This window comes from Dysidea avara, chromosome 6 (genome assembly GCF_963678975.1).
Source record: "Dysidea avara chromosome 6, odDysAvar1.4, whole genome shotgun sequence".
NCBI classification, from domain to species: Eukaryota; Metazoa; Porifera; class Demospongiae; order Dictyoceratida; family Dysideidae; genus Dysidea; species Dysidea avara.
The window spans coordinates 7,156,870-7,173,766 of record NC_089277.1 but is presented as its reverse complement, the minus strand read 5'-3'; the positions used below and the strand labels follow the sequence as shown (position 1 = coordinate 7,173,766).

Sequence of the window (16,897 nt, the reverse complement as noted above, 5' to 3'; positions counted from 1 at the left end):
TATGAGTATGTCACAAGTAATCTGGTAATAAGCAGCTATCAGTCTCTTTGATGTTATACAGCTGGGTGGGCCGCTTCTCCAGTTGACACCAGGTCCCCATTTAACAGCTGGGTAGAATGGAGCAACATGCACACACATAGTATGTACACATGAACAATGAGGTGAGATTAAATGGAGTAGCCAGTTCAGTAGCTACATATACAGAGCTAGCTATGAATTTCTCAAAGTAACTAAATCACATGAGACGAGGTTGTATGAAAGCTAAGGGAAAAATATTGTAGCTCAGTATACTTCCAGCATAATAGTAGCTAACAAGTTGCTGTCAGAACCTCAGTGCTAGTCACTGTAAAGTGTTAATAATAATAACACCACCCATGTATGCATGGATAGTAACAACCGGGCATGATAATATATTATAAGGGTAAAGGTGACAGCCACACCTGCATGGTATAGTATAGCTGAGATAGTAGTAATGCACCTATCAATGTATTGCCCCACTACCCCCCCTCGGGCATATATGGGGCTATAGTGGGGATTTGACACAGCCGAATGTCAAATGCCCCATAGTAGGGCAAACCTATCGTGTCAAATCCCCACCGTTGGCCCCAGTTGCAACGCGGGATTTACTCGGGATTTGACATAGCGAAGGAAGTTACAACAAAAAAATATTTGAGTGCTTACTGAACGATCGTCAAATGCCCCATAGTGGGGCAGCAGTTTCGTGTCAATTCCCCCTGTAAAGCCCCACTTACGCCCGGGGGGGGGGGGGGGGTGGGGCAATACATTGATAGGTGCATAATTCATGTAGTCAAGATGCATGCAGCAGGTGCAGTATAGTTAGCCCTACACACAAAGACTGGATTGCGAGCTGAATCTCGGAAACACTCGTTCATGAGCTGGAGATCACCTCATAGCGTCACAACAAAACAAAATTAGCAAGCTATCAGTATATTTATTTATTTATTTATTGATTAGCAAACACCCAACAGGGTTTTTACGCTAATGTACAAGGTACGTACACATAAGTGCCTAGTTTAAGTTACAATAACATAAGTGCCTATAATTTAGGTTACAATAATGATTAGTACTAAGTTACAATAAGTGCTAAGTTACAATAGGTGCTAGGTTACAACTAGTGCTAAATTACAGTAAGTGGTAAGTTACAATAAGTGCTAGAATTACAATGAATACTAAATTACAGTGAGGGCTAAGTTACAATAAATACAATAAGTGCTAAGTTACAGTTACAAAGTAGGAGTAGTTGATTGTTTAAATGTTTCAAGATCAATGGTAGATAGATTAGGGATACATAGATCGTTCCAATGGGGAATAGTTCTGGGTAGGAATGAATAGAGATACGTGTTTACTGAAGACTGTATATGATTAAATTTCTGATCATGATGGGCTCTGGTAGCAGTTTGATTTAATGATGGCAGACAGCGATTTGGGACCAATAATAAATGATTAACTATCTTGTACAATAGGATGAGGCGTGCTTGCTTTCTGCATTCTTGTAAAGATGGCCAATTTAGTTCATTTAACATGTCTGTGATACTGTCACGGTGGTGTCTGTTCCAAGGCTTATTTAAGACGAAACGAGCAGCTCGATGTTGAATCATTTCAAGTTTAGAAATGTCATTTTGGTGGTGTGGGTCCCAGATGGCACAACAATATTCGATAGATGGTAGCAGAAATTGTTTGTAGGCATATTCTTTGAAGTGTTTATGACAGGAATGTAAATTTCGCTTTAGGAAACCAAGTAATCGATTTGCTTTGTTGCATATGTAGTCAATGTGATCGTGCCATGAAAGTTTATTGTTCAAGTAAACTCCAAGATATTTAATCTTTTCTACTGATTTCAAGGGCACTCCATTCATTTGATATGTAAATGTTTTGGTGGTATGGTGTGTGGTAACTTGTAAGATGTTGCATTTAGATACATTAAAGTCCATCTGCCATTCATTTGCCCATTTTATAAGAGTAGTTAAGTCATCCTGCAGAATCTTCTGATCACTTGGTGAGTGTATAGGCCTATAAATTAAAATGTCATCTGCAAACAGTCGCAACTCACTATGTATGTTTGTAGTTATGTCGTTGATATATATTAGGAAAAGGGCAGGTCCAAGAACTGAGCCTTGGGGGACACCAGATGTTATGTCACAAGACATGGAATAACGGCCTTCTATTACTACTTGCTGTGTTCTGTTGTGTAGAAATGATTCAAACCATTCCAGCAAACTTCCTCTCACTCCATAATACTCCAGTTTGTTTAGAAGTCGAGCATGTGCAACCTTGTCAAAGGCCTTGGAGAAATCTAGTACTGCCAAATCTACCTGTAGTTTATTGTTTATTGCTTTGGCTATATCATTGACAGTCACAAGCAGTTGTGATTCACAGGAGTGATGTTCTCTGAAGCCGAATTGATTTTCTGTTAAGATGTTGGTTGACTCTAGATGTTTCATTAATTGGCTGACAATGATGTGCTCCATGGTTTTGCAGATTACTGAAGTTAGTGATATTGGACGGTAGTTTTTGGGATCTGATTTGTCTCCTTTTTTATAAACTGGTGTGACATATGCATGCTTCCATTGAGTTGGTAATCTACTGTAGCTGAGAGACTGTTGGAAGATGTGGGTAAGCATAGGTGATATCTCTGCTGCTGTGGCTCTTAGGGCATAAGGGTGTAACTTGTCAGGACCTGGAGATTTGTTTGAATTACCTTCATTTAGTATATTGTAAACTCCTTGTGTGGTAATCTCAAAATGTGGCATAGATGGATACGGAGAATTGGACTTAGAAGGAAAGTTATCAAATTGTTCTGTGGTAAATGTAGATTTAAAATGTTCATTTAAGATATTTGCTTTATCTATTGACTCTGTTATAGCTTCACCATCAGGACCTTTTAAGGTAGTAATTCCTGTAATATCTTGTTGTTTAGCTTTAATATATCTCCAGAACAATTTGTTATCGTTTGAGGATGAAATAATGTTAGTAATATAAGCCCTGTGCTTATGTCTTAACATTTGACGTACTTTACGTTGTAAATCTTTGTATTCTGACCAATCTGAGTCTCGCTTGTGACGTTTAGCCCTCTTATATACTCGTTTCTTTTTTCTTATTAGGCGTGTGAGTTCGGCTGTCATCCAGGGCAGACGAGTATTTTTACGTAGTGTTTTAAAAGGGACATGATCATCTATAATGCTTTGGAAGTTTTCTTGAAAAAAGGACCAGTTTTCATCAACAGTTCTGACTGAGGTGCTGTTTAAATTAAAATATTCAAGTGACAGATCAGATAGTCTACTTCGTATTATGTCCCAGTTTGCTTTTTTGTAAAGAGGTACTCTGTGTGGCTCTTGCTTTTGTTGATAAAATGAGACAGATAGACTGACCAATATGGCATCGTGGTCGCTAAAGCCAGGTATGGAGTTACAAGTGGAGATGATATTAGGGTGAGATGTAAAACACAGGTCTAGGATGTTTATGCCACGGGTTGGAAAGTTGACAATCTGGTTGAGATGAAAGTCTTGTAAAAATGTTAGAAGTTTTTCTCGGAGTAATCTAGATGTGTATGACTCTGCTGATAAGAAACCATGTTCCCAGTCTATTCCAGGACAATTGAAATCACCTCCAATAATAATCTTGGTGTGAGGATGTTTCTCCTTGATTTCACTAAAATTTTGCACTAAATCATCAAATACTGTTGGTGGAGAGTTTGGTGGACAGTAAAACGATCCAATTATAAGGTCATCGTAGTTTTTAATATGCACTTTGTATAGACTAGTATCGAACTGCGTGAGTAGCTACATCAGATAAAACGAGAGTAAGTAGTTTGGATGCCTATTGCGACAGCTACTGTAGCAAAACCATGCTTGAGTAACTCTGAACTTTATTTTCATGAAGATTTCAAGTTAGATTTCGGTGACATGTCGAGATTTCACCGTGATTTCAAGACAATTGTGTGATTTCAGTGATTTCTGATTTCGTTCGGTGATTTCTGATTTCGTTCAATGATTTCTGATTTCATGCAGTGATTTCAGTTGATTTCAGCCGTGGGTGTACGTGATTTCAGCATGTGTCGGACCCCTCGAAATTAAGTTTTAACTTTTTCGGGCTGCCAACACAGGTTGTTGGTTGACCCTCAATACGTTTACTGTATTGTAAAGTATTATTAATAATAATAATAATAAATTATTATGATTGCAAGACCTCGCACAGCGAGTATAAATGCAATATACAAATCAAAATAATATATATATATAGCTACAGCTAACTAATTACAATTTTACAGTTCATTTATAAGAAGGTTGTTAAACACGGTGATAGATGAAGCTTCAACAGTCTCTGGTTGCAAGTTGTTCCATATAGAGTCTAGCAGTGGAAGGAAAGAAGCTGAATTTATATGTGTCAATTCTATATAGTGAATTGCAGGGTAAGTTGATCTGATTATAGCTATTCTATTCTCTATAGAGCTAAGATCAATTTAGCTTTACTGCGATTACAGGTTTTTGCAATTGAATTCGGCGACTTTGCAATTGAATTCGTCCCGTTTGCAATTGAGTTCGTCGCTTTTGCAATTGAATTCGTCCCGTTTGCAATTGAATTCGTCGGTTTTGCAATTGAATTCGTCCCGTTTGCAATTGAATTCGTCGCTTTTGCAATTGAATTCGTCGCTTTTGCAGTTGAATTCGTCCATAACAAGAATGGCAGCTGGAGCAAACATGAAAACATGATGTAGCAGCTGCTACAAGAACTTGTTCAAGTACAACAGTAGTAAACAACTCTTTATAAGGCAATAATTCTTCCTCTACAGCCTCTCCAACAACATTCCAAACTCTACTACGCCATTCGCGATGGGTGTGGTCACTCGCGAGCAAGCTAATTAACTTGTCAGACAGCTATCAACTTCGCGTACTACCAGCTTCAATTACCTTCTAGTGTCTCAAGTGTATAACTCTCCAAGGTATAAATAGTTCATCTCTTAATGAACGGGTTGGTTTCTTGGAGCCGTTTTGTTTATGACGAATTGTAACGCAAACGCGACGAATTCTATTGCAAAACCGACTAATTCAACTGCAAAACCGACGAATTCAATTGCAAACGGGACGAATTCAATTGCAAACGGGACGAATTCAATTGCAATACCGACGAATTCAATTGCAATACCGACGAATTCAATTGCAAACAGGACGAATTCAATTGCAAAGGCGACGAATTCAATTGCAAAAACCTGTAAGATATAATTTACTTTACTGCATGATGCAAACCTATTTAAAATAAAGCATTCCTTAAAATAAAAGAATAGCATGATATCTCGCATGACTATATATAGAGTCTATAAGTGATGAAACTGACATCTTGATGTAGGACAGTATATGATAAAAACAATCATGAATTCATCACACTGTTAGCAGATCCAGTCTTGAATTGTGTTAAGTCCTGCTGATCTGGTAGGATCTGATGGAATTCTACATTGTCAGAACTACACTGTAAAAACAGCCGTGTGTATATTACACGCCAGCTGTGTGAATATCACACAACACATGTTCACACGTAGTTGGTGGTGTTCACACGACTGGCAGTCGCGTATTATTTACACGCGAACAGGGCCGCCCAGAGAAATTAAGGGGCCCAGGGCAAAGAGTTAAAGTGGGGCCCTTGACCCAAGTTGTAAGGTGAAGACCATAAAAAAAAAAAAAAAAAAAAGGTTACAACCTGCTGGCAATGACAATAACTACCCATCACCAACCATATCTCCTTATCTATAAGCTTGCTACACTGCTCCTCTGAAGAATACTGTGACTGCTCTATTAGAGTATTTAGATCTGACTGCTCTATTAGAGTATATCGATCTTTTAAACAGGTATTCAGGGGGCCCTTCATGGGGCCTCCTGGGGCCCCTTTCAGGCTGGGGCCCGGGGCAAAATGCCCCAGTTGCCCCCCCCTGTGGGCGGCCCTGCACGCGAAGTGTGTGTTATTTACACAAGAAGCGTGTGTAACAATGTGAAGTACGTGTGGGCAGCAGACTAGTAGAGTAGAGGCTGGTATTGTGGGACAGGGGGTAATATGGGTCGCATAGCTTAAAACCAGTTGAGCAGGTTAAATACTGCAGATTTAGGAGTAAAGAAATAGTACCTATTCAGATCATCACAGATAGTGATTAGAAGTCAACCACAAAGCTAATTATGGGATGATATAGCTCCTTAAATTTACTACATCATATTGGCATACTGTTGATGATTCTCTTTGTACCACTCACTATGTAGTTAAGAGTACAAAGATTTAAAGTAGACATATGAAGTCAACTAATTTTTTTCGACTGTCTACAGTGTCCCTGTTACCCTTTACATATGAAATCTACACAGTTAAAAAAAGGTTCTTTATTAAACACCCCTTGGGGTGTTTTATCTACAATTGTTGTCAGGCTCCCCCTTAGGGTGTCCCAGTACACCGTTAAAGGAGTTTCAGTAACACTCACCAATGGTGTTCCAATAAACTTTAAGGTGGTATACATAACACCCCTAGGTGTTTCAATAACGTCTTTAGCAGTGTTCAGTAGTCTTACAATTTTATTAGGGTGATATTAAAAGTACAAGCATTGAAAACTGCTATACATAAATGTATAAACTTAATTTCATAAGAGTTTATTGTTCTATACACATTTTCTCCAGATTGGAATAACAGTCTCCAGTTGCAACAGCTACTCATCTTTGAGATTAAACACTTAGTACTGGAATGGAACTATTGATGGAAGACTCAGCTACCCTCATCTTCAGGATCGCATCCGGTAATAACCAGAAATGGTTCTGACTGACAATTCGAAACTGCACAGAGTCTACATCGACATCACGTCACTGCAAATAAAAGAATAAAAATACATAACATATAACAAGCATGACAATAGGTACATATTTCAAGGAACTATAGTCTTGGCCGTATACCACACAATACAAAATTTTGGTGATTTTACTCGAGAAGGAATTTGGTGGATAATATATTGGCGAATAGTTGCATTTTTGGCGAATCAAAATCATTTTGCCAAATTAGCCAAAATTTTCTCCCACCGTACAGTAAGTAGTACTGGACTATTATTGATTTTGGATGCCAGGAAGCACTCCAGCCTATCTAGAGTTGTGAATTTATATGCTAATACATAATTAATGCTTCATGCAGTGAAACTATTAGAGGTTTTATATGTCAACCAAACATAACTTTGTGAATGTACACTACAGGTAAACATACCTCAAAATTCTTAAGTAAAACACTATCCTTGCAAACCATCTTGGATGTAACAGATGATAAATCAGCTTCCAAGTACACAATCAGTAACATCTGAGAAAAATAAGACCTTGTTATATACATTCAGTATTCTTAATTGTTACTTACCATCTGGGTGGACAAAAATCATTAGCTACATTCACCAAGAAGTCCCAATAGCTTCTTAAATTATGGCCTGGTCTTGCACTAAAACATTGACATCAATTTTGTTCTCCACATAGGCCAGTTGATAAAAATGAAGTCCTTTATATTGTTGTCAATTGGAACAGTTGCTTTAAACTTGTTTTGTATCTATATACCAAAAGAAAACATAGTTTTCAAACTATAACAAACTATTATGGTACACTTACCCAAGTACTTGCGTGCAAAGAGGGGAATTTTGATCAACAACCTCTGACAAAAGTGGACATTCAGTCACTATTAAAGCCAGGCGTTCAGTAGGGTTAAATCCACTTATCTTCGAATTGTACAGTTCCTTTGCCACCCTCTTTTAATAGTCACCCTTCATGGACTGAATAGTGTCATCATACTCAGCCATCAGAAATTTCCAATCCATTGTCGGTGGACTCCATTCTTAAGTTTTTTAGTTGGTTCATTACTGATACTTCGATCAATTTGTTTGCTACACCCTCCTCTGAATTCTTAATTTCTAAAATAAACCAGTATATCAAGGTTTTACACTTAACAACATACTGACACAAGTCCACCGTCCATTATCATCCAGGACCTAGCAGGGTGCCGCTTTTGAGCCAGCTTCTGGCACACCACATTGTAAGCCTCTGACTTTGGATGTACAATGATGCATGTTCTTGGCATCTAAGCTATCTCCTGTCTGCCCTGCCAGTTGTCAAACCAGTGGAAATGGCCTATAACATTGTCACGAGAATGTATAAAGTTCTACTGAAGATACCAGTCTCATTACGCTGTTCAGAAGTGAACACTTCTAATCGTCGCCAGTTCTTTCTTCACAGTTATAGATCATGTATTATCCACGTAAAAGTTGCCAGGCCGTTACTCACCTTTTCCCACTCTGGGCGCCCAAGCACTGACAACCGCTGCAGCCGGGTACAAATCGTCTTCCACATTCCCGCCGTCGATGCTGTTAAATTTTGGTTATATTTCTTTACTATCGAAAGCTGCTCGCACGTTATCGTCTCAACTGCTTCTTCAAGTTCGGTGGCCATATTACTGATATTGTGCACCTGGTCTCGCACCTGGTACACGCTATATAGTGCGCACTGCCATTCAATAGCTGGGCATTCAATGGAACACAATTGGATCGTCAGGTCATCACTTATTTCTTGGTATATTTTGACGTTCTGGAAGGTATGCGTGTATATAAATGCCAACACACGGGCCTATAGGACTGCAGGGAGTGTAGCTCAGTATCCGCTTGAATTGTCCATTGGCCTTGTCACAATCAACTTTCATTAGTGAACATGTTTTGACATCCATTAGTTCTTGCAATTTAAAGGTCGGATCAAGTGTATGAAAAATCTTGATAGCTAAGCTTGATGTATAAATCGGACTCACAAACTGGCATTTTGAATCACGTCACAGTGTATGATGATGACCACAAGGCTACCCGAGGCTACCCGCCGGCATCACAAAGGAAAATTTCCTTCCATTTTGAACATGATATGGAGTCTCTTAGTGATATTATTACATGACCAGCTGACGACTGGAGTAATTGAAAAGATGTTGGATTATGAAGTAGCATTTAATGTGTAGCCTTGTATCAACACTGACATTACCATGCTTATATAATGGATTGCAATCCTATGGCTGACAAATTAGTACGGCACACAGAATTATTTACTTTATCGACTGCACGTACATTCATGCTCATATCTGTGAACTCTGCCTTTTGCACAGTGCACAATTTATATTTTAGATATCTATAATTGTACGGAATTGAATTATTATTAATGCACACTAAAATCAAATATACAGAATGTACAAACACTATTAGTACTTGTAAAAGCAGTTATTGACATGTACAATCTAACAAGCTACAGTACGTTGATGGATTGAGTGTGGATATAGTATAGCTGATCTGTTCGTCTGCATGCTGAGCTCAATGTAACATTGTTTGGGCTTCACTGTTGCACTTAACTAAATCAGCAACACTGCATGAGCTTATAATCCTATAGCATCACTGTATGATGTGTAGACTCATTCCTACATAAAAAGAAATTCATTTCAAATGTATCAGTATAGAGTGTACAATAACACCTTTAATACGCTTCACTACACCTATTACAATCCAATAACATTATAGGCGTAATATAACACTCCTGGGTGTATATGTACACTTTTAAAGGTGTAGGTGTTCCATAAACACCTTTGTCAGGGTGTAACTGAACACCTCTGTTTTAACAGTGTACCGTAATTAAATATGAACTAGTCAACTTTCAAGCACAGCGTCTCATAATACCCCCATATGTCTCATAATACACACATCTACAGTGTTCCAGAAAAATTATCATACAGACCATCACAAAGCAGGAAATTTTTTGAATTTTTAGGTTAATGTAGTTTATGGGTACACTTTTCCATAGTATTAGTGTGAAATACCAGGGTTACAGTTTTAGGTAACTTCAATGCTTTGAAGTTAAGTGTCTCATAACTACCACCACTACTCTACACCTGGGACAACGTTCTGATGATTCACAGTTTTGTGAAATACAAGGTAGCTTTTAATAAGTGTAAATTTAAAAGAGTTCGATGTGAACCTTTCGCTGATGCCACGCTAAGCCATGCGTTTAATAGAGCTGTATATTCGTTACAGTGCTGTCTGTGTGACTCCATAACATACTTAAAAGTGAATGTGTTAATGATTATACTTACTTATAAATCAATGGAACTGTTTACCAGTTGAAGTGGTTTCAGCACCCACCATATCAATTTTAAAAAGAAGTTAGACGACTTGTGGCTTGTCACAGTATATGGATGCGAACAAAGGCCCTGTGCCTAAACTATTATTTTTGTATCACTTGTGTATATATCCATTAACTAATAATAATTTACTCTTTAGGGGTAGTATCTAGTGTGGTAGTCATTAATTGGAATTAGTGCGTTTAATCCCGCTATGGGCCTGTGAGAAGGCTAAAGCCTGTGGAATGGAGTCAGAAACATGTAACTAAAACGTGAAGAATGTATTAATAACTCATTGCTTCACTTTCCTTAGGAATATTTTGGCTGACCATGCACACACGCAATAACATAGAATAGAACAGTTTTAAGTAGTTTCGTGTGGCCAAACCACTTTTTGTCTAGGGAGGAAAGGGTCTTGTGGATCCCACAATTGTTATGACACATTGCATGGTTGTGACACAAGTATGTGCTATTTATGGTCCCGTGCACCTAAAAGTCCACTGTAATAAAACTATACTATAGTACAATAGTTGCTGAAGACTGCTTACCATAAGACTTATGACTGCATGATGTAATCATTGGTAGACACCAAAGTAGCTCAGACATTGATTGGCTTGTAAATACATGCTCATATTTCATAGACTGAGTGACTTGTATTAATAATTATATTGTGCAGTAATGGTGTGGGTGGAATTAGAACACTAAATGTATTATAGATTGTGTGTAGTATCAGTAGTGGAGTTATGTGTGACCAACTGACCATCACTATGGGACTATATATTGTCTACTGAATGTCCTGTAGCACTTGAGAGAATTTGTAACATGAGAAGATTACCTTGAGGGTAGTTGTACACTAACAATTCTTGTTATATGAAGTTGTCACTGTCAGAATTGATCAGGAAGTCAGTAGCTATGGACAACTATAGTGCTACTAAGGTGATGGATTAATTGGTAGTAGTTTATTGTTGTCTATTGTTGGTGTAGGACTGATTCTATACCTGATCCAATTGATTGGCTCTTTGACTACACTGGCATATCTTGGTGAGTACGTGTAGTGTGAGTGTTGTTAGTTTGAGTGGTTGGAGCATTGACTTGGTTATTGTAAGGGGTTCCTCTTTCAACACCAAGGTTCTGGTATGTAATAATGAAGGTTTGGGGAACAAATGCTCCTTTGTCCACATCTTGTAAAGCAGGTGAACGTCATCAGCTCAAGCACTGACTTAGAACAGCCTCTTTTGGATACTAGTCCTGCCCCAGTAGGATTTGTTTACACTAGAAGTGTAGTGTTATCAGCAGCCCTTGGGGGGGGGGTTAGATTACCCAGACCGGACCAACTTAAGTTATTTGTAATATGCAGCTCACCTAACAACTTATTTCAAAATAAGTCTCTGTTTCGTTAAACAATCATAGACTGTCTACCTGTAACTGATCCATTAAATAGATATAAAATTCCATTTAGTACCCAGCCTCTTGCAAGAAGTTCTATTTATAGCTCAGCCTCGTATGACTATGAGAAGGTACATTTATAGCTTAATCTTAGCATAGCCCTGTGTCTAAAATTGTATTCTGTGCTATGTTTTTAATCGTCATGTGTGCAGTGTTGCCAAAGCTCGGAGATCAGCTTAAATGAGCTATCACTGGTAAGGATAGATTAAGCTATTGTTGTCGTTATAAACTGTTTGTCATAATAGAAGCCTATTTGTCAGTGACTCCAGGCATGGCTGGTGAGATTGGAGCTACTTAAAAAGGATGGATGTGCTGATATGGACTAACTAGCCAGCTCAACAAAATGGTTCAGCCTATGCTGAATTCTCAAAATGTGGAACGAATTATTGTACATCTTATATGCAGTTATGGAAATGTGGTATTGAAATTCAAGTATATCAACCAAATTATTAACACACGTATATGTTTACAAAGTAGTATTTAGTAGTGTCCACAGTAGCCAAATTTGACAGCCAAATAATTCCTGTGGCTGTCAATCAAGTTGTGAGCACCCTTTGGAGGAATCACAAGAGATGTACCAATGAAACTTCCATTGCACATACTGTATAGCACAGTAATGAAAATTGGCTTCATAAATGTTGGCATGTATTTCAAGATCTGTTCCCAAATTATATTCAACATGCCATTCTTTAATGTGTAGTTATGTTTATTCTTATATGGCCTACTTTATTCTACAGGCTGGACTTATGGACTGAGATGGAAACAGCTTTTAGACTATGGTATGGCTCATTTACAGGTTTACCAAATCACTTAGTCACCTGACTTGCTCATTTAGTCACCTACACATGTTCACTTAGTAACCTGCCCTCAAGCAATTTTGTACATGATAAATAATTATAACATGAAGGGCACACTGCAGTACTTAATAATATTGTAATAGTTTGTTTTTTTTTCTCCGTGTTCCACGAACAATTCTGGACAAAGTAGACTAAACCAGCGTATGTACTGTAGCTCTAGCCATTTAACAGCTAGAGCTACAGCACATACAATACTTCGGTTACCGGTCGAATAATTCAGTATTTTGTGGGAATTGTAAGGACTTCAGGAAGAAACCATTTCGTTGTTCTGCATTGCTCTTTCACCCCACACTCATGCTTTGGCTATAAAGGTACGTACTTTAAATAAACCATAGTCTAAGCTAGACACCGTGACCAACATTTGGAAAATAAGCAATTTAGTAATTCCTCTGGCCCTTATGCACCTATCAATGTTACAGTCGATTGCAGAATTTTTGAAAAACGTATGCTGTACCGTCAGTGTTTCCGTAAGGCTCCTTGTGAGTAAATTTTATTGTCCTTGCTATGGATTCAACAGCAATTGAACCACACTAATCTTTTTTCTCAATCCTGCTGTTCAGGCATCACTACAAGTAGTTTTCCAGCCCACGGAATGTTTACGGCAAGGGAAGAGAAATTTCAACAATTCTGCAATCGACTAAGCCCCACAACCCCTTCCCGGGCTTACTAGGAGATTAGTGGGGGATTTTAACCTGATTTGATCTGAAACTCCACTTGAAATTTTAGGTGTTTATTTTAACTTGCAAGCTAAAGGATTAACCTGTTCCCTAAAGTACCTAACAGCCATACTACATGGAGATTTGACCACTAGTTGTTCCCCCATGGGTGGAAAATTTGATTTTTCAAAAAGTCAAATCCCCACCATTTCCCCCACTACTCCCGGGAGGGGGTAGGTGGGGGATAACATTGATAGGTGCATTAGTAGTGCCCTCGCTACACTCGGGTTTTACTCTTTTCACCACCTTTCATAACCCTTACGTAATATTAAGCTCAAAAGCATCCAGACTTCCTACTGTAGTTGTTGCTCTCTCTCTTCGACTTTAGGGCACGCATCTAGTAATTGCCGCGAGTAGTCGACTTTAGGGGATGCGTCCAGTAGTTGCCACGAGTAGTAGACTTTAGGGGAAGCATCCAGTAGTTGCCACGAGTAGTAGACTTTAGGGGAAGCGTCTAGTAGTGTTAGCGTTAGGGTCAGAGTTCAGCTTTGGTTTCTTCTTCACCTTTAGGGTTAGGTTCTTCTTACTATATACAGCTTATTTCGTTAGTCACATGTATAAGATACAAAAAGAAGGGAATCAAGGGAGCTAGCAGCGGTAGCACACTGGCCCATCATACTGGGATCCTGGGTTCAATCCCCGTTCAATACTGCACTTTTTTTCTCGCCTTTTTGGTTCACTGTTTTTTGTCTAAGTTCTGTAGGGTTATGAAATAGGGTGAAAAGAGTGATACCTCGCTACACTCGGGACGCTGCCTCGGGCCATCAGGATTACTAAATTGCTTAGTTCCCTTGGTCTTGGTGTCTAACTATTATTTAAACAATAATCCAGGCATTATCAACACTGGAGACACCACTATTGAGCTACAACTGCTGGTAATGCTCATCCTTACAAGTCATAGGACACTAGCGCCTCGACTAGCACATGTACTAATTAATTAGAATACACGTGTACTCACAGTGATAAAGTGTAATAGAGGCTATTGTTGTAGTGTAGATGTTTTCCTTTGTTGCTTCAGTACTTAGCACTAGCTAGCATTAGGGCTGTAGTGATGAGCCAGTATATTTACATAGCCCCATCACCTCACCTGGTGGTGCCACCTAGCTAGCTACCTGCTAAGAATAATTACTGGCTCATCTCTACAGCTGTAACACTAGTTAGTGCTAAAGCAACAAAGGAAAACATCTATGCTACAACAAAAGCCTCTATCACGCTATATCACTACTAGTAAACATATTTCTAAGTGTATTCTAATTAATTAGTACATGCGCTAGTTTCATGACTTTTAAGAGCAGTACCAACAGTTGTAGTTCGATAGTGGTGTCTCCAGTGTTGCAAGAGATGGATAATGCCCGGATTAGTGTTTAAAAGCTCCTGTGAAATAAAATAAGCCCTTTTATATACCTGTAGTCACAATGAAGCAAATTCCCATTAACGATGGGCGTTACATTATAAATTTGCCAAAATTGAAGGTGGGATCCACTCCCATAATACCAACAACTTTAACAAATTCTTTTCCTGGAACACTTGACTTATATTGTAGCTTATAGAATTTTGCGTGGGCGAGATCAAAGGAAAATTGTACTTTAAATTTCATAAAGTACACTCTCAGCCGGCCAACAGTGCTTCATGACAACAAAGAGTGCTTTATTGCACCGCAAAGAGTGCTTTATTCATTCAATAAAGCACTCTTTGCGGTGTAATAAAGCACTCTTTGTGGGCAATAAAGCACAGTTTCCCACGTGCCTTAGTGCAGGCTAATAGCCTGCGGGGCTCGCGCCAGTAGACTAATCACCCACGCCGGTAAAGGCTGATAGCCTCGCCGTGCTGAGTGATCAATCATCCCAGCCAATACGAGTCTTACCACTGGATTGCTTTTATAGACATACCTAAATGCTTTGATGATAGGTGGGAGAAGGTAACGTTTGTTAATGTAAATGGGGTTGTATACAATCACTGGACTGGACTGGTGGACTGGACTCAGGTATTTTCCCTTTTTAAACCAAATATTTGGGCAACTGGTTGCAAGTATGTTAGTCTCATGTAGTTAGACCACTCCCCCACACATAAAGAAACCCACACACAAACTAAAGAAAGATGTGATCATGCCCAGACTTGTCAACATTGCCCAGCTTCAGCTATGTACAGTGGTTCTAATATTCTTCAACAAATCTAAAACAGAAGTCACATGCGGTAATTATAGTTTAAAGTTCAAAATGAATCAATTTGATTAGTTGAAATCTTGTGCATGTGATTTCACTTGTTATTGCCGTCATGCAAAACTATAGAACGTTTTTATCAGCTATTGAATAACAAGACAGTTAACTGTCACCACTTAATTTAGCTGACTCCATGACTATAACTTACATGGTTACTACATACACATGTACTGTATGGTTTGTACTTCATGATAAGACAAATGGTAGTCATACAATAGACATTATGCCAAGAGAGAGAGAATTGCACACAATTCTAAGATAACAGACAGTGCCAAGTAGACAGATTCACCGGCATATTTTACATTCAATGAATGTAGCAATAGCTACGACCAGTTGCCCAAATATGTGCTAAAATGAAAAACAAACAAAAAAAACTGAGTCCAGTAGTCCAGTCCACCAGTCCAGTCCACTAGTCCAGTCCAGTGATTGTATACAACCTGTAAATGGACAAGTCCTGGAGATATCACGGAAATATTTTGCCATGTGGCTTACAATAGAATCGATTGTGGGTTGTGAGCAAAACCTGCCAAAATACGCGATGAACGTCTACCATGCCAAATTATGGTGAAATACGTGAGTTACTTTGTTAAACTAGTTCGTGTGCGTTCAGGCTGCTAATAGTTCGTGCAACGCGTGTTAATTACGAGTCCTAGTGTATGGTGACACTACACGACTAGAAAGTTCCATAAATAATTTAAAGCATATAGCCTTGCTTGTGCTATATGAAAAATAAAGTACGAAGCGCGCGGCTGAGATGCTAATAAAGCATCTCAGCCACATGCCTCGTACTTTATTTTTCATATAGCATTCACGGCTATGCTTTAACATATAATAACATTGTATAGGACACCAGAAGTATGTTTAAATGATCTGTTTTTAGATTTATAATATACCATTTGTTGACGATTTTTTTGGCAGTACAACTACACTTTGCATGTTAATCATTCCCCCTACGTCATCGACAACCTCCATCTTGGTATCCTTGACCAAACTGTTACTGCTATAGTAGTCAGTTTTTTCTTTTGGTGCTCATCATGGTACGCACAAATGCATGTTTACTTTCACTATTACCATGAGGTCTTGGAATATTTCACCGTTTTCATCAGTTACGTTTTTACTAACAGACAACTTTTGTGATTTTGTCCTTGTTGCTCCAAACTGCTCTGTTCGAATCAATTATATCAGTAGATGGTTCTGTGGTTGCTAAAGGTTGAACTTTGTAGTAATTTTCGTGACAAGATTACCTCACACATACGGCACCTTAACCGCTAACAAGCAACTCGAATTTACTCCGGTCTTTTGTACATCAGATTCTACATCTTTCCCTGTTCACAACTTTACTGAATCATAGATGATTGGAAGTTGTTGTTCGAATCTTCATCTTCGCTAGTACTATCACAAAACATGGATGATGTTTTGACACAAACGGCTCCAACGGCTCCTCCAGTAAACTAGCTCGCTACAATTCAAGCAGGAGGCAGACCTTCTGACACGAGGCTGAACGAGA

General features: G+C 38.7%; 2 long non-coding RNA genes across 6 annotated transcripts; one reads left to right on the top strand and one right to left on the bottom strand.

Moving 5' to 3' along the window:
* Positions 1-6,548: 6,548 nt before the first annotated feature.
* Positions 6,549-8,530, bottom strand: LOC136258234 (uncharacterized). Of its 5 annotated transcripts, none has more exons than XR_010702629.1 (5): positions 8,198-8,530; positions 7,626-8,141; positions 7,384-7,566; positions 7,240-7,329; positions 6,549-6,851 (listed from the first exon to the last, which is right to left on the bottom strand). It is a non-coding gene; the product is annotated as an uncharacterized lncRNA (long non-coding RNA). The 5 variants fall into 5 exon arrangements; XR_010702628.1 differs by having other exon boundaries at positions 7,626-8,238; positions 8,295-8,530; XR_010702627.1 differs by having other exon boundaries at positions 7,626-7,924; positions 7,973-8,529.
* Positions 8,531-9,924: 1,394 nt separating this feature from the next.
* Positions 9,925-11,177, top strand: LOC136258237 (uncharacterized). The gene is made up of 3 exons (XR_010702636.1): positions 9,925-9,967; positions 10,955-11,088; positions 11,137-11,177. It is a non-coding gene; the product is annotated as an uncharacterized lncRNA (long non-coding RNA).
* The last annotated feature ends 5,720 nt before the right edge of the window (positions 11,178-16,897 follow it).